This window comes from Phalangium opilio, unplaced genomic scaffold (assembly GCF_054372755.1).
Source record: "Phalangium opilio isolate 3A_F unplaced genomic scaffold, DU_Popi_V2 ptg000070l_1, whole genome shotgun sequence".
NCBI lineage: Eukaryota > Metazoa > Arthropoda > Arachnida > Opiliones > Phalangiidae > Phalangium > Phalangium opilio.
This window is the reverse complement of record NW_028324182.1, coordinates 4,995,701-5,018,851: the sequence shown is the minus strand read 5'-3', so window position 1 is coordinate 5,018,851 and position 23,151 is coordinate 4,995,701. Positions and strand designations below refer to the sequence as shown.

The window sequence follows — 23,151 nt, the reverse complement described above, 5'->3', positions numbered from 1 at the left end:
TCTTCTCGAGAAGGAAAGAAAAAACCAAACCATGAGAGTGATCCTACATTTATTGGAAAAGCAATTACAAGAAAAGCTCGCGTCGTCCAGATATTCTCCGTCCGTTTCTTTGCCTCTCCGGCCTTCCCTGACCTTCAAGCGCGGTATACTAAGGTCTTATTTTTATCCCCCCAAAAAAGGTATAAAACGATCCTGCGATATCGAAAGCAAAGAAAGCCAAAAAGAAAAATATCCCAGGAAAAAATCTAGACAAGCGTAGAAGCGAGGTTTACTTTTACTTACAAGGACTGTAACTTATAAAATGCCGCCACCAACGACTCGTATATAAATGTTTCAACCCGGTTCCTAGCTGCCAACAAGAGTCCGCGTTATAAATAACTCCCAGAAAGGAAAGAAGTTAAACCTAAAGTCCACGATTCAACGTACAAAAGGCAATGAAGTCATTTTGAAAAGTGAGACCAACAAGACGGCGTTAGAACCACAGAATCCTACGCAGTTTCTTACGTATTGTCTCGAGAAAGATGAACACCCGGTTGTAGTATATAGAAAGGAATGGAAAACATACATCATATCACGATAAAAATGCAATACAGAGGAAGCTAAGTCTAACAAAGGGCTACTATTACACTTACGGATTTTTCCCAGGGAAATATAACAAGTAATATACGCGATACTGCAATAGAAGCTTTCAGTTTTAAAAATGTTACTTTTGGGTTTCTCTTTACGAAATCGAAATCGTGAATGTGTTAAGCAAGGAAAAATGACCATTGGAGGAAGAGATCTCCCCACGTTTCAGGCTACAACCAAATTCCCGAGTGAATACGTGGACGGAAGCGAATTAAACAAAAGTTTCCCCAAAAGATTGCAAACGATTAATATATACCTAATTAGGAAACGAATTTCCATAATATATCACACATATTGTGAAATACTCGGGTAAAACAAGTCACCATATGTATTAAAATTTTATAAACAATGACAGCTTCAAGTTAATTAACTTCGGAATCGCGGCTCAGCATACACGATAAAGGAAATAAAATATTCGATACATCTCTTCAACAGCTAGCGATGCAACGAACAGCACCCAGCCGATGACTTTCTTGCAGTTTTTAGCAACGCGAATGAGGATATAACCGCAACAAAGCTTATAGGAGCGGGTATGTTTGTGGAATATGCTTCGAAAATCAAAGTTCCTAGTTAAAAGAAGTTGCCTTACATTGAGAACGAGTTCACGCTAGTGTCACTGACTGAAACCTCGCATAACCCTGACTGCAAGACTCGATAAAGAAAGACAACGAGTCCCGTTAGGCTTAGTCACACGCAGATATTCAAAAGTACGCAATCGAATCCGCTTGTTTCTCTCTTTCAGTATGGATCTTAGTTCCAGTTCCACACCCTCTTTTATTTGTACGATACGAGTTGCTTTGGGGAGAAAAGAAAAAAAGAAACGTCTTGTTGACACGGTGCGAAATATATCGGAAATCGATATAAATAGGAAGGAGTTTGCATCTCGAATTCCGCGACTACCGCCGTCGCCGCCGTCCCCAGAATAACTTCAATCTCTTCTTCCTTTTTCCCTATAGATCTAGTTTGCAGGTCCATATCAAACGCGATATACCGCAACAGATGGCTATCTTTAAAATTGCGCTCAATATTTTCGCATAATGTCCGGAAGAACTAGCTCAAACTGCATGGGCAGTTCGATGTAAAAGGAGGATGGAATTTCAGAAACAAAATGTCTTCCATAGGGGCATGTACAAAAAAAAATGCCTCGCAAAGTAAAACAGTTCAAGAATTATTTTCAATTCCGTTCACATCAAAAGAGTAAAATGCCTTCAAATTCAGTTTTTTTTAAATCTTCCTTTACAAAATATACAAAGAACTAATTTGTTAAGTCTCCTTGAAATATAATTCGTCTAAAACGAGACAACGAATAAAAAGGAATAGAAACCCGCGCAAGAATGACTAAAAAAAGGTTTATCTCGCTTGACAAATAAGCCTTTTGATATTCGTTTTCTATCTGTTTTTTTAACTCCGAGTCTTCTTCTCGGTCTTCTTGTATACCGGAAGAATCTTTTATCATGGATGGCGTAAAGCTTACAACAATGATGACGTCGGAAGAAAAAGAAGAGAAAGCCAGAAGATGGAACGACAATCCGCAGCAGAGAGAGAGATAGAAGTGAGCGAGGTTTAATTTAATTCAATACCTTTTCAATTTATTCTTAAGAAGGGAATAAAAAGTTTGAAGAGTATAAAGAAAAAAATATCTTCTTTCGAATGGAAATATGGTCGCGTGGGATGAAAAGTCTCTCTAGAGAGACGTCATGCATACCCTCTCCTCGTTCACCTCTAAGTACCAACTTACTCAGACTTGATATTTTCAGAATAACAATTTTTATCGCGAACTGAGCAAAATAAAACTTTAAATTTTTCAGTGGCGTTTGCCTTTGTTTCCAGCTATTGTCGACTAAATAATGATAAACACTTTAATCAAAGAAAATCTTCTTCGACCAAAATCACTTTTTAACTTCATTAATTTATACTTTTGAAAAAATGTTAATTTAGACATGAAATGAACGAGGAAAAACAACATTCTCTGCTTTGGCACCAACAAAAATATAGGGAGCTCTCAAACCAAAGTATGTTGGCTAAAACACATCACCATAGTTTTTGTCAGGCATAGTGAAATTTTATAAAGCGTGAAGAGAGAATGTGTTGTTTTAAATGCGAGAGGACCTCTTCACAAACAGTAAACAGAGGGTAAAAGTATAGTGGCCCGAAATATCTCTTTCTCTCTCTCTCTCTCTCTTCTCGCGTTTGTACTTTTCATTCGGTGTTTGGAGGCGTATTCATTAATTTGCTTGAAGGATATTTTTAACAGTAAGTGCCTAATAAATTTTCCCCGGAAAAATGACTCTTTAAGTAAATGGTTCCCTGGGAAATTATGACTGCGAGTCATAAATTTCCCAAAGAGAGAGCCAGTGCCGCGTTGTATATGGGAAGTGCTAATATTCCGCCTTACCGAGCTTGAATGAGAACGTGCCGAAAACTAGGGAGGGGGGTTCTAGCTCCTTTTACATAATTTCCCCACTACCATCCCCCTTTTTCCACTCTTTCGACAAAGTTTTGTAAGCTGCAAAGAGTAGAGTCCTCGGAGGAGCACGAGAGTACCTACCATAGAATATACTGAAATATGTAGTTGGATTCAAGCTATAGGTCTAAATTTTATAGAGGCTCGCACCAGCAGCAAAACCATTAAGGTCGTGAGGGGATAGCCACGCAGTTTTCCATATTGTCTCGACGCGAGCGAGCGTGATCTTTACGCGGAATTGCTGGAGAAAGGGGTACAGTAGAACTAACGTCATTTAGTTACCGCACCAACAGCATCCAAAGGAAGGGTATAGCCGGACTGAATAGAAGCGTCTCTCGACTGAGCCCTCCCTACATAAGAGAAGATCCGTGATAAACGTTTATGTAGAGAAATTACGGTTTTGGGCCTCGCTAAAGATAGGTTCCGAGCTGCTCGTATCGTCCATTCTGATTGGACGAATCCAGTTGAAAGTGAGGAACTAGGAGATACGGCTTGTGGTTTTGGTCAAGGAATTAACTATTTAAAGGGTGTTTTGCCGTATTCGTAGTTAAGATACGGGACGGACGAACGATAGAAACCTAGCCATGCTCGACTACATAGGCGCATGCGGCCGTTTGTTAAAGTCAAGCGGTCCCAAAACTGTTAACGAGATGCCTATTCGAGGCGAAAATTGTTCGCCAGCCCAAAATTTCAAGCTCGTTTTACCTCGTTTCGGCGCGTATTACGGCGTATGAATATGTTAAATCCTTCTATGAAATACACTGTAGATTTTTAGAAGAAAAGATAACACAGTCGTCTATATGAAAGAGTTGAAAATTCAGACCATAATATTGTATAGTTTCTTTGCATTCACGTGACAATTCCGATAAATTCATGATTCAGGGAGGATAAAGTTATCTCTAATGCTCTTTCATTATATTGGTGTAGAACGCGACCAAACGACCCGACGATAGAGCCAACTCTCTCTAAACTACAACGCGAGGCTTGGTAACTATAAGCGAGCTTGTATCAAAATGAGGAGCGAAAATTCTCGCAACGATTCAAAACGAGGGAAAATTCTCGTGCAAAACTAAACGAAGATACCGTCCAAGCCCCTCTCTTAAACGGATAGTGAAGTAGAAAAACAAATTATTTTTAATTGATTAAGGATGTTAAAATACGCGTAAAAACATTAGGATAACTCTCCAAAACTTTCTGATTAATTTATAATAAGTTTTCAAAGTTGTTATAATTTTTTGGTACGTAGACTAGTTCCTTTCAAGGTAGACATAAAAATGGTGGGACAAGTTCACCATAATTACTCCCCAGACGATTCGAATTAAATATTTGGAAATAAAAAAAATGATTGAAAAAGCAATTACACGAGTCTGGTGCACGCGGTGACTGGAGTATTGAGAATGGTTTACGCGGCGAACCGTCCCCAACCAGAAAAAAGGAGTTTTTAATGGGATGAATGACGTCATACGTGGTGCGACACGAGTCTATTCCATGGTTTTTATTTCGGTTGCGACGCCTATAAAAAATTTATATAGGATATGATCTAACGACCGTAACTTCCGTTGGCTGGCATACCCCAAATATACTAAACTACTCACCCCCACAGTAATAGTTAAGCTTAATTCGCGATGTACGCATTAATGAAAGAACATCTACAAAAGCCCCGTATCCCACAAAGCTTAGCTCTGACTTCATTCACATTCAAAACGCGAATATTAATTCAAAGCGGTGCATGCTGGGAGAGAAGGGATTTTTTTTTATTTCCTTACACTACTTCCACTATTTAATATCATCCAGAAGTTTAGTTAAGGAAGATGGGTGGGTGGATAGGGGCTCTTTTTAAAAAATGCCTAATGGGTAGGGAGAATTTTGGTAATTTCGTCCGACTCTCTCGGTCCCCGGCGTGTTTTGAACCTCCCGGGGTTTTTCACTTCTCTAGAGTTTAGACTGATGGTATGTAGAGAAACTTGTTTAATAATTCCTACTATAGCTTTGGCGCACGGAGATGATCCTATAGTTTTATCACTCTGGGGGAAAAAAAGAAAGGAAAAGTCGGGAAGAGGAAGAGGAAGTGGAAGAGTGGTCATAGCATCGTGGAACTAAAAGGGAAAAAAATTCCCTTTTCCTCGCCTTGGGAGCATTAAAGGGGCCAAAAGAGCGAGGCGCAACCACCACCCGCGGGAGTGTTGTATATTACCCAGGATCATGCTTATACTAAACTCAATTACATCCTTGGAAGACCCTAAAATCCCCATATTTTTACGTAGAAACTCGGTTCAAACTTAAAATGTATTCCATTCAACGTCGACGCGTTAACGATATGGTAAGTAGAAAAGCTGGTTACGGGAATTACCTTATTCAAGCTTCGTAGTCATTGAATCTAAGATGTTGAACTAAAAACTTTTCGAGATATACAGAACGAGTACGGCGTTGAAAAGTCAGGAGAGGTCGATTTGAGGGAACATCTGCATACTGCCATTGAAGATATGAAAGAGGAAAAAAGTGAAAAAATTTCGCTGCAGCGCTAAGGAAACTCAGTATGGAATAAAAAAAAAAGAGCTAGGCCTTGGCTAAGCTTTAGCGTGGGATGGTTAGAGGTGGATGTGAAGAATCGTTACGGAGGCAACGCGTCATACTGGGTTTTGGAAAGGGGCTCTTAGCGCGCGCCACGATCGGGCTATTATACTAACGGAAAACGCTGTTACCCCCCAAAAAAAGAGCAAACTGAAAGACACGAGGAGAGAGTGAGAGAAAGTGTAATAAAAGAATAGAGTTAAAGGCGCAAAAATAAATATATATTCAAAAGGGAGACGCGGAGGGTGTTTTTTCTTTCTTTCTTCTCTCTCTCTCTCTCTCTCTCTCTCTCACTCTCTCTCGAAGGGCGTTTAAAGGGGAATTTGTTTAAGTAAAAGCCGATGGCATGCCGCGACACAGTACAACGGCATGCAGCGGAGTATGGAAGAAGATGGAGAAAGGTTTACGGGGGTGTGGAAGAAAACCCCGGTCGACAAAGTGAATAAAGGCAACGATGTCTTCCCCACATCTCTCTCTCTCTCTCTCTCTCTCTCTCTCTCTCTCTCTCTCTCTCTCTCTCTCTCTCTCTCTCTCTCTCTCTCTCTCTCTCTCTCTGCTTCTCTAACACTCGTTTTGATCACGCGAACGGTTTTGATAGAAATCAGATTGAAGCGGAGAGAGTGAACCCAGGGCGGAAGAGGGAGCATGCCCATCAACGACTATACGAAGTACGTAAGAACGTGTAAAACGTTTGGATATATATATATATATAAACAGACGACGTTGGACTGAGGGACGAGAAGAATGGTATGGGTGGTAAAATGACTTTGCGCTTTCCAGGAGACTCAGACATTTGGGAGTACCATCGGGGTGGTTAAAGTTAAAAAGGCGCCTGTGTATATTGGAATAATAGATCAGGGAAGATCGAGTCTCTCCCCACGCCGGCTTCGATAATCAAACGAGATGTTCCCCACAGGAATTTTCAAAAAACAGCGTGCGCGAATGACTTTTCAGAAACAGATACGACGATATATGCGTCAAGATTTTCTCCGGTCTTATTTCCAGGATTTTGTAAGAAGTACAATAATCAGAGGTTACGTAATCTGTATCAGTATAATTGGAAAGCGGGTGTACTCCGTACTCGTGAATCAAGCATTTTCAATAGACAACATTTAAGTAAGATTGCAACTCTGTGGTAATGTCTATTGATAAATTAAAACAAAGATATAACTTTGGGTTTAATTTACTTTAGGCTCCGGTTTGTTCTATCTTTTGGTTGTGTATTGGAGGGGAGTGTGAGAGGAGTACGGATATGTATTATTTTTTTCTCTCGTCATAAAAGTGAGAAAACGTATTTTGCTTTCTATCATTCTCCATCTCACTCCATCCCCGAATTTGGTCGCGGCGCAGCCTCTTCCAACATCCCGCTTCCAACATGTTACGTAAGAGAAGGCCCATCTTCCAAGAATACTTTTTAATGGTTCTCTGCGGAATAAAAATCGGTTTCGTTCGCGAATGAAGATGGGGAAGGGAGTGCTGGGAAAGGAGGGGGAAAAAATAGCGTCGGTACAAAAAATCTCTTTACAAAGGATGAGGGACTTTAAAAGCTTTTTAATGTAGCTTCGATTAATTTATCATTTCAAATGAAAAGATTTCTTTGCCGGGTATCGACAATTTCTTTTTCACTCCCACTCTATAGCTCCCTCGGTACTAAGCCACTTAGAGCCGGTATAAATTGGGACTAATAAAACCGAAACATATTTTTGAATATTTTACTAGAGGAAAAATTTCTGAAAACGTGTAAAGACGTTTCTAAAATAAATAGTCCAAAAATAGGTCACCGCCTGTAAAACTATTCAGCCGTCTAGCATCGGAGTTTAGGGAAAAGCAATCATTTAGGGGTTATTTAGAGTTTGCGTTTTGGTTTTCTTGGTTTATTTATCTTTCCGTGCTACGTAATCACGAACAACGTTCCCGACACCGAGCCATAATACGTCACGCGAAACCATCATTACGTTTTAGCAATTTGCGAAGCGAGGAGGGGGATTTGCCAAGGCTTGTACTCAATGTGTACGACGCTTACTAGTTACAAGTTAATAATACGTGGTTTTGGGCGCGGTTGTTGATTAAAACGTGCCTTCGACAAACACTTAGAAACAGCCGACCCCATTTTGCTATTTTTAACCCAAAAGCGTTTTCAAATGACGTAACCACTGAATTTACACTGATTACAAAATCGCCCATAGGCAAAACTCTTCAAGTCCCTGATTTAATTGTCTCAGTACTTTAAACGTAGACCCAAAGATATTTTCCCATTAAAATACGGTACTCTTTACAATTTTATCGTCACCTAAGTCAATCCCTTCGTATTAAAATTCGACGCCTGTATTTCTAATTAGTGAAATTTTTATTTTTGAAAAAGATTCAATTACCAGAAATATTTCATTTTAAAGAGCTTGATTTCAAATTTAGTCTCGTGGTTAGACAAAATAGACCATTCCAGTAGAGAAAACAACGAGCAATTGTGGAGGGGTGTCTTACGACCAGCAAAGAACCAACACCAGATGGAGCCACAGTTGGCTAGCCAACTCGCACTGCCACTAGCTGCGCTTCTTGACAAACACCTACACCCTGTAAAGTTCTCTTCACTCGTGTCAATAATGAAATGCTCCATTCGAACTTCTATTGCTAAGCCTAACGCTAGGCCTAGTTCGTCCGCGTTGAGAAATATTTCTGCAATTGAAATTTTACGGCGCGTTTGAAACAGCTCGAGTACGAATGAAAACCTCGTCAAGCGAATATATTCTGCAAAAGATTTTAACGGCAACTGCAAAGCTGCGTTAGAGAGAAAATCATCGGGGATAGCTATAGAAAATTTTATCCAAGTGCAAATTGAAATCTGATCGCGTTTAAGATTAAAGGATCGTATAAAATTTGTCGACTAGCGTCTTCGGGGAATTTGTATAAGGAAAAATAGAGGTTCGTTTGTTTGATTCAAAATGACTTTGAAAACTACGTAACTTATTACAATAATTTTCATTCAACCACAGTGACGCGGGTAATAATTATTATTTTTAGGATAAATAATAAAACAACCCAAAACGAATGAATTATGAAAGAAGAAGCAGGGTTGTTTTTTATTTGTAATAAATGTCGGAATATGAATAAGAAAGAATGTAATGGGAAAATAGAGCGGAAAAGAACACAAAAAAAATGTGATGCGTAGTACGGAGAAAAAATTGCGTAAGAAAAAAAGTACGAAAAAACAATTAACCTATTTAATAAAAGCGTATTTATTCTAGCGTAAAAACGGCAAAGAACTAAACCATTCTTAAGCATTTTCTCGGGGTCTATTCGGGAAAACAGGTAGAAAAAAAAATATTCTTTATCCGATGTATGCATTAATTAGAAGATGCGGAAACAAAAAAAAAAGGAAAATAGGAAAAAAAAAATAATTACAAAGATAAAACCTTTTCCAGAGAATCGTACCAGAGGTTTTTTTCGCCCTATCTATAAAAAAGAAAGCGCTTATTTGGAGTCCCAAGAGGAAGTCTTTCTTCCAGACTTTCTGGAAATGGGTTTGAAGTGAAGAGAAGAGAGAAAGGAGGAAAAATGTTACGGGGTTGGTTATGTAACAATTCCACCATGGAAGAATTAGAGACAAAATGGAAAAAAAAATTGAGAGAGAATATTTATATCTGAAGCCTTTTTTAAAAAAAAAAAAATTAACTCTCGAATTTCATTTTCTTTCGCTTCAGACCGTTAAATAAAATTTAAATAAAATATACGTTTTACCAAGAAGTGATATCTAGTTTATTAGGGAGAAGGTATAAATTCGACACATTTCCAGCTTTATCTCCAGTCCAAACGTAGGTCCGGAGTTAATCCCCGCCTCTAAATTACAACCAGCATCTCATTGGTTCTTGAAAATTCACGTCAGCGCGACGTGAATGACGAAAATTACGTATTTTCCGACTGAGGAGAGGCGAAATAGCCCGGCCTCCTTCCCCTTGTATTTTGAAAGGGGGACTGGGACTATGGCGGCGAATACTTAGGCATCTTATACCTTCTCCCTAATAAACTAGATATCACTTCTTGGTTTTACTCATAGTGTAAAGAAAATTAAGTAGAGATTTAACCAGGGCCCCATGACCCATGCAGTCTATAAATTTCTAATATCCTATATAGTGATTTTAAATAAAAAAATCAATTCGCGACACGTTTTGTTTCCGGATTTTCGTGAACACAATTTTCCGGAAACAGCGTATCTAGGGAAAAAGAAATCTTGATAAGCAGACGAAACGTGCCGGACTTATTTTCACCCAATGATAGAATTTTCTTTTCCTTTTTTTTTTTTTGTTAAAAAAAGTGTAAAATGTACAGGTTTTTTTATTTGTGGAAAGCAAAATCTCTAGGGCAAAAGGATGAAATTTCAGTGGTATAAGATGCTGGCCTTTTTCCCGCAGGCACACCACGTGACACGAATACCCGCGATTTCCCACGAGGGAGAGAGGTCGAACCTTTACCCTTCGATTCCAGTAGCACGCGGCAGTTAGCTTTTAGCTCGCGCTACTCCGATTCCCTTGATAAAAAAACGTGCTCAGACTCCGAGGTGTAACTGTCTGATCTGACGTTTTAGACAAAGTACCACTCTGGGCTCGTTTCCAAACCAACGTCTTTCTGTACGGTTTTATCCCTCCTACACTCCTTTACAGTTCACTTTCTTCGCGGAATGAACCTCGATCGTATAGGAAAAAATATAAAGTTTTATAGAGCCAAATGTCACATTGTCACTCGAGCTTCATTTCGCGATCGCTCCCTTTTAGTTAAATCCGTTCGGTGTTGAACTCTGATTAGAATGGAAAGTATCGGTTGTTTTGACAGGAAAAACTTTACTTTAGCTCGCACATTCAAAATACAGTTTTTCCAAAAAAAATATCATTTCTTGGAGGTTAATTATATGATAATTAATTACATTTAAGTCGCGGAAACTATTTTAATCAATATTTTCATGACCATAAAAACCACCCGACCAGTTCCATCTTCCTAGCCACCAAATACCATAAAATATCTAAAAATATAACCAAACCAAACCTAACCTATAATATGAAAGGTAAAATATAGAAAAACATGGAAAATATATATATTTAAATTAATTTCCGCACCTTAATTTTAACAAATTATCCTATAATTAACCTTGAATAAATGATATTTATTTAAAAAACTGTATTTTGAATGTAAAGTTTAGCCTAAAGACATAAGGTTTTTTGATCACGGGACCAATTTAATTTCAAAACTTGCTTCAAATTCCTTGGCAATTTCTTTCGTCAAAAAAAATCGTCAAGTTGCATTAAGGTATCCAGCAAATTTTGTCCAAATTACTGGATTAAGAGGGAAAAGACCTTTGAAAAAGAGGAGTTAACTCGGTCAATACGTGGGGAAAGAGCGAGGTTGGGGTAAAATGGGTCTCTAGAGGCTGAGCGCGCTGCCGTAACCGCTTCTTGATCCTCTAAATAAGCTTCGCGAAAGCGGAAAAATTCCAAAAGATTCCTAGCGCGAAAGAAAGAGATCCCAGCCCGGATGCTCCTAGCTAGGATGCGACCGACGCTAGACCGAGAAACCAAACTTCGCGACATCACGAGCTCCAAAGTACAGAAGGGTACAAAAATCAATCGTGAGACCTTGGAAGCCCATTCGCCTGCAAGGACTCCATGGAGAAGACCCAGGGAAGAAGCCTTTAGTTTAGCAACCCAGCACCAAGATACGACTTCAGCTACAAACATATAGAAAACCTCTCCTATACTATTACCATGAATTTATTAAATTATCCCTATAGAATAACACTAATATATGATTTTGAAATAATTTAGAGATAAATCCGAGGGGGTAGACACTTTGGATCTCTTTGTTCAGCTGAGTTCAAAAGAGTTCAGCTTTGACAGTACATTGAGTTCAAAGCCTTCGGAACTCAAGAGTTCAGCTTTGACAGTACATTGAGTTCAAAGCCTTCGGAACTCAAGAGTTCAGCTTTGACAGTACATTGAGTTCAAGACATATTGTACACCTGAGTTCTTAAGTGTCTACCCCCTCGAGATAATCATTCTTTGATGTGGTTTTCTTCAACAAATGGCTGCGGGTTTTCTATAGAAATACTATATTCATGAGGTACTTGAAATATTCATACTATTACCCCGAAAAAATATATTTTTTTTTATCAACTCCACTTAAAGGCTAGTTCGCCGACGTAATTAGTCTCTTTTTTGAAAAAGAAACTCCAAAAGGGTCAATTTGAAAATAAGAGAGACGAAAGAGAGAGAGAGAGAGAGAGAGAGAGAGAGAGAGAGAGAGAGAGAGAGAGAGAGAGAGAGAGAGAGAGAGAGAGAGAGAGCGAGAGAGGAAGAAAGGGAAAAATTACGACAAAAAAGGCTTATTTGCGGAACCCGGATAATGGAAGCCAGTACCAGCTCGTACTAGTTTAGCCTCCCTCCTTCAAAATAGAATTTCCGGTAAGAAAAAAAAAGAAAAAGAGAGGTTCTAGAGGTTAAAACAGGGTCTAAAATGATGTAACTTTTTTAATAGGAGATACATTGTTAAAGTACGATGTTACAAAGGGAAACTGAACGACATTAATTAAATCTATTGACGTTCGATATTTCATTCTCACTTTAAAAAAAATATTCAGGTCACGTGAAACAAATATGGGGGCTTTGTAAATATAAATTTCAAATTTCTCTCAAGAACAGAATATCGAAGAAAAATTCTCCGATTTTAATTAGGGATATTTCTTTGATTCTCTTTTTGTTTTAACTTTCAAATCAAGAAAGTGGAACATTAAAAATTGATACTTGAACTGTTACAAAATTTCGAATGCACCAGAGAGTTCATTTTTAATTCGAAACTTGGCATATTTCAGATATATAAAGTGAATTACTTCCTTCTTTTACTAATTTAATTATTAAAAATATTTGCTTCTTCTTTGCAAATTTTATTCTTTGTTTCTTTCAAATTAGGAATATCTTAGGTTCTAAGTAAGTATTCAAGGCGCGCGATTTATTCAAACCAACTAACTACACTTAGGTATAGGGGTTCGCGATTCCACGATTTTTTTTATGCAGAAAAGAGAATCATCGCGGGAATTTAATTAACATTTCGTTTTATTACTCCCGAAACTCTGCCTTGAAAACGGTAAAGAACGCTATAAAGGTAACTGTACTTCGCGGAAAACATCCTCGCCTAAGGATAGACCTTAAAGGGCAGGTAAAACAATTTAAACTTACGTAAACTTGAAATCAAGGAAATAAAAACAAAAAAATAAAATCAAACACATATCAAGAAACTCTTTAATTATTATTTTCTAAAATCAGTCAAGTAGTTTAATGGTCAATGGTGTTTCACCCTCCCTTTTGACGAAACTTTCGTATAAGATACTTTTACTCGCGAAATATTAAAAATGAGGGAGCTCTATTTGAATAAATTTATCTAAATTAAAATTTAGGAAGAGGCGCCGCGAGTGTCTGGCCATTACCACCACCGCTACCACAACTACTCTTATAATACGCAGCGTAAAGAGTCATTTCCCTGGAAGCACGACGCGTGTTAAAGAGAAAAGAGTCCGTTAAGTAATCTTCGAGTTCGCGCCATATATTTTTATTATTATAATTGTGGCAGGGGTCTACATGGCTGCGTCGCCAGCGGGCTGTTCCGCTAAAAATGCCTACAAATAGGCCTATTTTCCAAAGCCTGTTACGCGAGCGAGGACTGTCCGAGGGGCTACTAACTAAGCGCAAGGAATTACGAGCATCGTTATCGTTGGTACTGAAAATCCTAGTGTGATTAGCCCCCTCGGTCCGTTTATTAAGCGCGGGCCAAAAAGGAGAAGTATTTGTAGTCAGCGCGGATTTTTCTCGGTCAACCCTTCCCTACTCGTTTTTCGAGTTATGTCGTCCCCGTTCTAATCAGATAAAATGTTTAGGAACAGCTTTTAATTAAATTTCCCGTCCGCCTTCCGTAAAGGACCAACCGGTCACAGGATTCTCGGGGAAATCCGGTAGCACCACCCCATTACGTAAAAGCAACGCTTATAGAGGTAAGAAGCGAGCGAGGGGCCAAAAGGGTACCCGGGTGGACGGACGTCTTTCCAATGTATCGCGCTAGCTGTGGCGGAACGTACATAGCCGTGTCGACAGAAATTCTTATTTTCATTTATCAAGAAGAAAAAGAAGGACAAAAAGAGTCCCTTTTTCCGCGGCGTTCCTTTTTCATCGATCGAGCCCTGGTCCGGATTATTGCGGCCTGCAAACGCTAAAAATTACCACGCTTGGCCCGAACCGAACAAGGGTACACGCGCCATGGCCTAGGAAAAGCCTTATATAGATGGACAAACAGCAGGATGGGGATGAGGAGGCGAGAGAGAGGGGGGAGTTCCAGACATTAACGACCTGACCCCTTGACATTCACCGCAATTTCGATAAAGAGCGCGGTTATAAAGAAGCGTGATTAAGAATAAGCCTTAACCTGTCAGGAAATCAAAAATGGGATAACTCCATTCATTGCGCGGTTAAGGACGGACGTGTCTTCGTCTTGGAAATTTTAATTTAACAAATTCAGCTTTAATTAAAATGTAACTTCAATTACTTCCTGAATTGTGAGAGACGCGATAAATCAAAAAGGAAATTTTCATCGATGTAGGTATATAATTGTTATTCGAACTGAGAAAGAAGATTTGTCGCGCGCTATAGTAACAAGATTGACCCGAAACTTTTATTTCAACGTATTTATCATTCTCATCGGCATTGCCGAGAGTATCTTTGTCTGTCGTTGGATGCTGGATCATGGATGGAGTTTTAAGCTCGTATAACATACGTGACGGCGAATACGAAAACGCAACCATCGCTCGTCTTCTCTCCGTTTTATTTATCCAGGGATTTTTACGAAGATAAAAATGTCGGTTTGAGCCTGGCCGGTCTTTCAATTTACTTTGTCTCTTTCTCTTCTTTTCAGTCTCTCAGCCGAGTAGACCAAGCGAAGCGTGGCGCTGTGGGCCCAATCTCGAGAGAAGAAGCGACCCATCACGCGCTGCCCGGGCCCCAAAAAGATTCTGCTAGATGCTGGGTGCAAAGACAATAGAAGAATACGCGCCCTCGGAAAGATCACGTTGCGGAACCATGAAGGCGCGCTGTAGTCTTAGATTTTTCCCAGAAAGCGAAGAAAAAAGGAGTGTTGACCGATAAAGTCCGTTCGTTTCCAATGGACTTCTCTCGATCTTTTGCCTATCAAAGCTTCAAAGAAGGAAGGCGTATCCTTCTTTATACAGAGACTCTTTCTTCATAGTCTATTCCAGTACTAAAATACAGCTGCACCTATAATCCAAACTGCAGGCTAAAAGTAAAATCTGTAAGTGCCTTCACCGAAGCGAAATTCGGCAATGAGACGATACTCTCCAAAGAGATCCTTCTTGGCTAGAGTCCGGCTGGCCAACGCTTCGCTGAGTCTCTATCTCGTACGGGTATATAACCCTTTTGAAACTACACTCAGCGGCGCTATACTCTACAATACCAAAGCCACCTACAACCCTGAACCCTTTTATCCTCTCTGGGAGGAATCTGGGAAGAGAAAGAGGAAGTAGAGTGCGGAAGAAATAAAAGAAGTAATGGAATTGCTAGTAATCTAGTCCTCGAAAAGCCCCCGATATAGGTGTTCTCCCAATAAAAAGGGTTGCGTACACTTTATACCGAGAGACCTAGACCCAGTCTAGGGGAAAGAAAACTAACGAGGGAATACTATAGGATACGATGGGGAGAGAGTCTAAAAAAGGCGTTTGCTTAAGCGCTTAAAGGCGTTCCTCCAGTTGTTGATTAACTTAAGCTTCGCCGTTTCTCTTCTTCTTGTTCTTCTATACTGGAAGTCCACGCACTTAACTGAAAATACGTAGTACTTACGAGTCCAGTCTATTTTCTCATCCCCAAAATTTTCTTTCAACCCCCGAGAGGAGGTTAAAACCATTTCCGTCTGTATATTTCATTTACGAAAAGGAAAATGCTCATTAGGGTCCTGAACCGAACCGTTTTAATAACGCAATTTTTTGGGTGTGTGAGTTTGAATTACTGGGATGTTACTTAGACATACAATCTCTCATTTTTAGTTCCTACGTAATTATCCAAATTAAATACAAACATAAAAATATAAATTAAATTTTCGGGATGACTTAAACGGTTGTCAGAATAGAGTTTACGTTTCACAACCACTTTACTTCTAAATCATTCTCATTGTTCTTAAACCACCATTTTTGTCTCTCCAACAAGAAGAAAATATATAACGTGAGTAATAGCCTTTCAACGAGAAAGATTAAACGTTTTACGTTCGAGTTTCTCTAGTACGTACTTTCTCATTGGTTGTTCATAAATGCGTAATACTCTCCTTACGAACACACTTTCCATTTATTCCTCCGGAAGTGACGGGAGGGGGGGGGACAAAAACAAAAGAGAAATTACTTAAAAGGGCACTCGTAGAAGGAGAAACATATTCCAGTGATTCTATAGAACATCATCCTCTATACCTGTACTCCCAATACAAGTTTTAGAAAAGGCTCCAAGAAAAGAGAAAACTTTTAGCGCGGCGACCTAAAAACTACGATATAGGTGGCAGACTTGCCAAGAACGTCTTAAGCAATTAGTACTTGACTCGGAATAAAGCTTTTGAATAAAATATTTCATTAGAATCGAGAAAGCGCGGGCTAGGGAAGCATCTATAGAGTGCAAGAGAGAGAGAGAGAGAGAGAGAGAGAGAGAGAGAGAGAGAGAGAGAGCGCAAAGGTCTCTTTTGGAATCTATAAGTCTAGCGATCCCTTCGGATCAGAGTTCTAGTTTCGGATCTTTCTCGTTTCCCCTGCGGGAAAAGATTAATGAGCTGGCGGTACTCCTTGGCTGAATTCTTAAGATAGCGTAAATGGATCCCAAAACTAGTGGAAATTTTATTACAGCGGCCCATTTTCCTACCCTCGAGAAATATAGAAATAAAAACTAAGATTTATTCAACGATAAGACAACTAGTAAAGGCTCAAAATAATATTGAGTAATTACAATTCCATTTTTGAGGGGATATAGCGAATGGAAGCATGGCATGCATGGAAAAAACATCGGAAAGCTAACAGAAACCAGATCTAAAACCATAGGTCTATACTACCTATTAGGATCGACGTAGCGTCAAGGTAATTTTGACGTAACATCGCACGTAGCGTTCTACGGAATGAGCTAATCGATGAATCTAATCCAAACTCACACGCGAGCAACCTCGCGTGACACATTCAATTAATTAGGCTAGAGGAAACAATATACGTAAGGAATTTAGGTTCCCGTGGCTTTTTTTCGGTTAAAAACGGTTTCCCTGGAAGCGTTTTCATCTTTATCTTTTTCGAGGAAGACAAGAAGATACGGTTTATAATCCGCGTTACTTTTCAACACATACAGTTCACTACACATTGCCCGGGGGCCGGGGATAACCAGTCATAGATATAATAAATAAATAAATAAATAAATGTATAAATCAATACAGATTATGTAACTTTCCTTAGATATTTCGATAAAAGAAAATTTTGTAGATGCTGTACTTTCCAATCGGATGTGTACTTTAAGATACAGGTTAATATTTATTATATCTATGGGGATGCACGAGTTCACAAGCGGTGGTAAAGTAACGATGGCAATTAGTCCATAAAGGGGTAAAATTTTCAACTAGATCCTTTTTCCCTAGGAAACAATGAATATTTTTGGTGGTGAGTCCCTGGGAATTCCTCCTTTTCAAGAAGAGTTCGTTCCCCTTCCATAATCCGGATCGAAGAGTTAAGCTAGAAAGGTAGTCGGGAGATAGGTATAGGAAACCACCAACACGGTATACCGCAATATAGCTAGAGATAGATTTCACCGTGCAACCAACCCTTCTTGCAGTCAGTCCGAAGCCCCGGGCAACCCAACAGAAATCGAAGAATGACATGCTGGAGGAAAACGTATACAGCTATAGAGAGACCAATTCCCTCTTCTCAGAGGTTCAAAACCCGAAATATACCTGCTCAAAATTAAGAATGGAAGTAGTTTTTCACCAACAGAGCTCAGTAAAAAGCTAATTTGAATACATTAATTTCATTTACTTCCCCACTCGTTTATACCTTTGAACAGTGAGTCACCTTGATGTACCAGAAAAAATACAAACCCCTATTAAGTTTACTATTCTTCGGTTGCTCGAACCACGATTTATGTATCGACAAAACAGCAGGTTTTAATGTCCAATATATTGTTTATAAGACCCATAGTTGAGAAGTAGACTAAAAGATAGAGATGGAACAGCTATGGCTTTTATGGAAAGATGGAGAATGGGGATTAGGTAAAGGTTATCTCTCAAACTTAAAACCGTACGGGAGTCACATGACGCCATGCTTGATTATGACCCAAACAGTTTACTCTTAACGAGAATATATTGAAGAGTCGGTTTATTACCCAACGTGGTGTATATGCGTATACAATAATAAGTCTGCCATAAAAGCTTACAGATTAGATTGTTTAACTAGGCTAGGAGAACCCGGTCCAGCCCTCCTTTACCCTCTTCATTTTCCTTAGGCAAAAGGTAAACGAACATTATAAATATAAAGAGATTACTTTTAAAGCCGTAAGCCTCGTAATTTTCTAGATGACGTAAGCGAGTGTATAACAGAGGGGTTATCGTAAGAATCGGGGTTCCAGAACCCCTAGTTCTCAACTACTTTTAGTTAACTATCCACTATAAAGATGAAAAATTGTTTACCTTTCTGGCAATTTAAATTTTAACTTTTATTTACGAGCGCTCTCTTTTCTCCATTGATGTTTACATTGTAATATTACGCGCGATTTGCGACTAGGACCTTTTTCGTAAAGGTAATGTGACAATGCAAGACTTTAACTCGCATAGGGTGGATTTTCATACAAGATGGCGACCATCACATTTGCCAAGTTTCAAAATCCAGCCTTGAGCCAAATTATTTTAAGTTATAATTTCTCGAGTCAAAATTTGTTTTGGCACGCGTCTTTTCCAAAATGAAGAAAGCTTGGGGGGGGCTGCTTGATTCCAATTAAATTTGGTCTTTAACAAGCAAAAAATCCTTAAATTTCTCAAGAATTTTAGAAGGAGATATGTCGCTCCCATTTAAAGCTAAAACTAAATAGATTAGGCTTAACAAAAATCTTTCAATTCCCTAAGGTATAACAGACGAAAATTCAAAGGAAAAGGGATGACAAACGATGAGGAATTTCAACTAAAAACTTGGCTAATGCGACTTAAAATTTAGTTTGTGTAGCTGCATTCGCGTATAGAGAAGTATATCAAAGTATAGAACCATCTTAAAAAGGGTCACCATAGGAAATGGATTATAAGCTAGTTGGCCACGAGAGGGAAAAGAGGAACTATGCCACTATGGTTTGCACAGATTTTTAAGACATTTTTTTCTCTCCCTCAGATTTTTTTCTAAAAGGCGTCCCTGGGAGTTTAAAGGTTGTGGTATTTACATGTATAATATCGAGTTTTTTTCCCTGATAAAGTGGGGTGAGTATACACCAACCATCTCTTCTAAAAATACTCCCAGTAGATGCCGGTTGCGCTGGCTGGGCTACTACCCTTATGTATCAAAGACGAACGAACGGAATAATATTCTTTTGGTTTGCATTATTCATGGGCTAGACCCGCGTTAGTCTGAAGACGTAGGAACGCGTAAAGGGTATATCGGCTCCCGAGTTGAAGACTACCCCCGGTTTACCAGAGTAAAAAAAAAATTGAAGAAAAAAAAAGTAAAAAGTCGACGGTGGCGAACGTACGCGCGACATTTATGCAGAAAGCCGAGGGATGCTCGCTTCCACGTTCTCTAGCTGGAATAAATATCTTATAAGATGAAGGCGCGCTATATATTAGCCTGCCAAGAAGATGAACTATGTTGGCTGCAAAAATATACGTATAACCTTTCCAACCGAAACTTCTACTACCACCGAAAAATGCCTACGTAAAGGGGGAAAACATCCCCTAAATCAAACGTCATAATGTTACTAATCACGTGATAGTGCGGAATTTCAAAAATCAAAAACTAGGCTTAACAAGATCTTCCCAAAGCACGTGGAATTACGAATCGTTAACGCGCCAAATTTCAAAGTCCAAAAATATGGCTTAATACAAGTTTAATTTATATTCTGGCATATGTTGCAGTAGCCGCAACGGGAATTTCTACTTATACTTTAATATAAAAACACGAGTTCTGTCTTGTTGAATCTTTCCCTTCCTCTCAAGTTTATCGACTTAACTTGTGGCAAAGTTCATCCCACTTTACCAGTACAAGACACCCAATCGCAGGGGTGCAAGCGTGTCCCAAAAGATTTAAACCAAGTACATCTTCATAGGGGTTGAATTTCCAAACTGGTACGTGTACCAACACTACTCCGATACTTGCGCTATGCTGGTAAGGGAAAAAGAGGCACGGTTCCTTCCGTGGTCATGTCAAGAAGAAGAAGAATGCAATCGAACTTTAGAGAAAGAATCCGAATAGCGGTACTTCCCCGCTTGGTCGAATATCTCTCACGCGCCTCCCACGACTCGAGAAGGGATATCCATTAGAATTCTTTCGTTCACCGTCGACATGTGCGAGAATCCGCAGTTTCCAACTAAACATCGCGCGCGGGAACACCGGTGACCCACCCGACATGGGCCATCCTTTCCTGGCAAAACTTTCCACCCTTTTGGGAGTTTTTTTGGGGGGCTGTTAAGCTTACCGTACCAGTGAAACAAAGAGGTAGGGGTAGCGAGGTAAAGGAATAAAGTAAAAAAATAAATAAATGATGGAACGGCGTAAGGAGCGTTTCGATGTTTCCAATACTTTGGTCTTCTATCTATATAGGTACCCGAAAAATTCGCCATCATTGGCCTTTTTTCTTCGAAAAAACCTTAGGACAGCTTTGATAAAAAAAACCCGATGCTCCTACAACCAGGAGTAGATGGACAGGAGCTCGGTTTAAATGCCGATCTAAACAAATTGTCCAATATAGCTAAGCCTTGTTCAAAAGGAATTTATAGGCCTACTCCCCTATAAGAAGACACGGTAAAAGAATGCCAGCAGGTTGCAATTCGGTGCGGTTTCTAATCAAATTGTAAGAAGAAAGTTTTAGCCCCTATTTGTTCTAATTAAACTTTGGTTGGTTTGGTCGCCTTGTGGTTGAATTTTCAACTTAGGGTATTACTAAGTTCAAGCATTCCTAAGCTAACTGTATATATAAAAGTTCAATTTTCTCAAAGACTTTCGTGTTGACCCAAACTTTATCAAAGTTAAAATAAAATCGATTACAGCTCATCCTTCCCCAAAAATAAAAATCGTTTCAGATGGCGTCTGTGAGAGGCTTTCGACGATCGAGGAGGTTAAAAAATAAATAAATAAAACCTTAACCCGAGGTAATCCCTCTAACGTTCTCAAGATGGAAACGATCTAAGCTTTCCTCGCGTTTAGAACACACATAAAAAAAAGATGTATTCCCCTCAAAACAGAAAATGACTGATCCGTTTTCCCCTTCTAAAAAGTCACCAGACTCCTTGAAAAACTAAAGGAAAAAATAAAATAAAGAAAACGGAAAAACATTTCCTCTATTAAACGACTTGGATTCTCTTAGTCCGGTGGTATATATCTTAAAGCTCGCGAGACCACGGCTATATACGGTCAGCACGTGACCTCTAACGCGCGAATCATCTTCTCACTTTCTTCTTTTTCTTATTTTTTTAATTCATCATCATGAACGAACGAACGCCTCGTCAAAAGCCAAGCCCCGCACGAATAATAAAAAAAGAAATGTAGGAAAAAAAAGAGAAGAGAGAAATAGAAGCTTTTCCTTTGGGCCTAGCTTTCTTCAAAAGAAGATGAAGGCCCGAAAGATGCCGACTTAAAAAAAAGGATTTTAAAGGAGTCGATGAAGAAGGGGCAAAAGAGGAGAGAAAGGGGATCATTCATTTAAGGGAAAGAAAAGCCCATCGCGCCCGCGCGGTGGCGCTATCTCAGAGGAGAAGGTCGCTCGCTTCTTTACGCTTCGTGACTTCGAAGAAAAGTAAAAAATTCTAGCTCTTTTTGTATTCCAACCATGAGATGCTCCTACCAAAAATCTTCCTAGCTTTTTTTCTATGTATTAGTCGCCGGCGAAAAGCTACTAGCTTCCCTCTCAAACCTTTGCCTATTTCCATCCCTTTTTTTTAAATAAAAGATAGGCTTAAAAACCAACAGATAAGAATTGAAACGAATGCATATCGATAGAGCCTTCAACGTGAAGAGAAAAAAAAATTGGTTGATTTCCAAAATCACCCCACGAAGAAAAAAAATATCGGTTCTCTCTACCCTAGCGAACTTCTTTCAATCTATTCTTTAGTTTTCTTTAAATATAGTTTCAAATAGATTATCGATTCTTTTTGACCTATTTTGCACGCCTAACGCCTTTTCCTTAAATTTTACGGGCCGTCAAATATCTTATTTCAAAATTTAGGTCAAAAAATGCATTTGTAGCAGTCTGCATTAAATGTAGTGTTTCTTCAAAATTATGAAGTCTGTAAGAAAGATACTGAATAGGGGTAATCTACCCCGTGTATTTTCAACCCGCGCCTGTAGAAATGTTTTACCCGCCGCGTTTGCGTGTTCTAGGAAAAGCTCTCATCCAGGGGTTTCTCAACGAAAAAAGAAACGGGTATTAGGTCTAAGGGAATTTAATCCCAAAGGCACGTAACTTCACCAAATTCCGAGTCATTGCTTTCGAATCTTTTGTGTCAAATATTCTTTAAGAAACTAAAGAGAATGTTTAAGTATTCTTGGAAACTGAAGAATTAAAGGAGGGTAAAAGAAGTAAAATAGCGGGAAAGCCGACAAAAGTGATTTAAGAAGAAAAAAGGGGGGGGGGAAACTTTTCTTCGCGGAGTAAATCTTTTTCGGCTAGTTCACTGTGAAAATAAGAAAAAGGGCCTGAACCTCCAGAGGTTTCTATTTGGTAAAGCCAGAGACGGGCTAGCCTCAATTTAGCGGGGGGCCTAATGGAACGGAATTGCCATCAAAGATCTCGTTAAAATTAAATGTTTTCCGGAAGGCTAGAAAAATACTCCGAACCAGACGCCCACTGTTACCCCCTAAAGACAGAAAGCAAAAAGGACTCTAGATGAAGGAGAATTCCAAAGTATTGCCGCAGTGCCGCGCGTTTAAGTAATTATTAAATTACTTTGAAAAGCGCGGTAATTATTTTCGACTTCAATCCACCCCCACTTCCTTTTCTCTATATATTTAACGTTTCAAAGGGTAAACCTTAGAAATATATTTTAGAAAGGGGTTAAAAAAAGTAGAGCATTAAACGGAGCGTGCAATTAAATGTTGCGAATACAACTTTCCAATATATGTTACGCATTTACAGAAAGACAATGAAAGGCGTTGAAGCTTAAAACCTACTGCAATTAATACAACATTGTCTCCGTTCAATCAAAGCTATACAGTTAAAGTACAAAGCTGGGGTACCCCTTATCTCTCTAAT

General features: G+C 39.1%; 1 protein-coding gene and 1 long non-coding RNA gene across 4 annotated transcripts in view; one reads left to right on the top strand and one right to left on the bottom strand.

Moving 5' to 3' along the window:
• The window catches only part of LOC149661230 (protein turtle-like), a 444,653-nt gene that overhangs the window by 288,914 nt on the left and 132,588 nt on the right, over window positions 1-23,151 (bottom strand). The gene's annotated exons all lie outside the window — the stretch shown is intronic.
• On the top strand, window positions 8,252-9,656 carry LOC149661232 (uncharacterized). The gene is made up of 4 exons (XR_016369072.1): window positions 8,252-8,581; window positions 8,681-8,845; window positions 8,905-8,968; window positions 9,082-9,656. It is a non-coding gene; the product is annotated as an uncharacterized LOC149661232 (long non-coding RNA).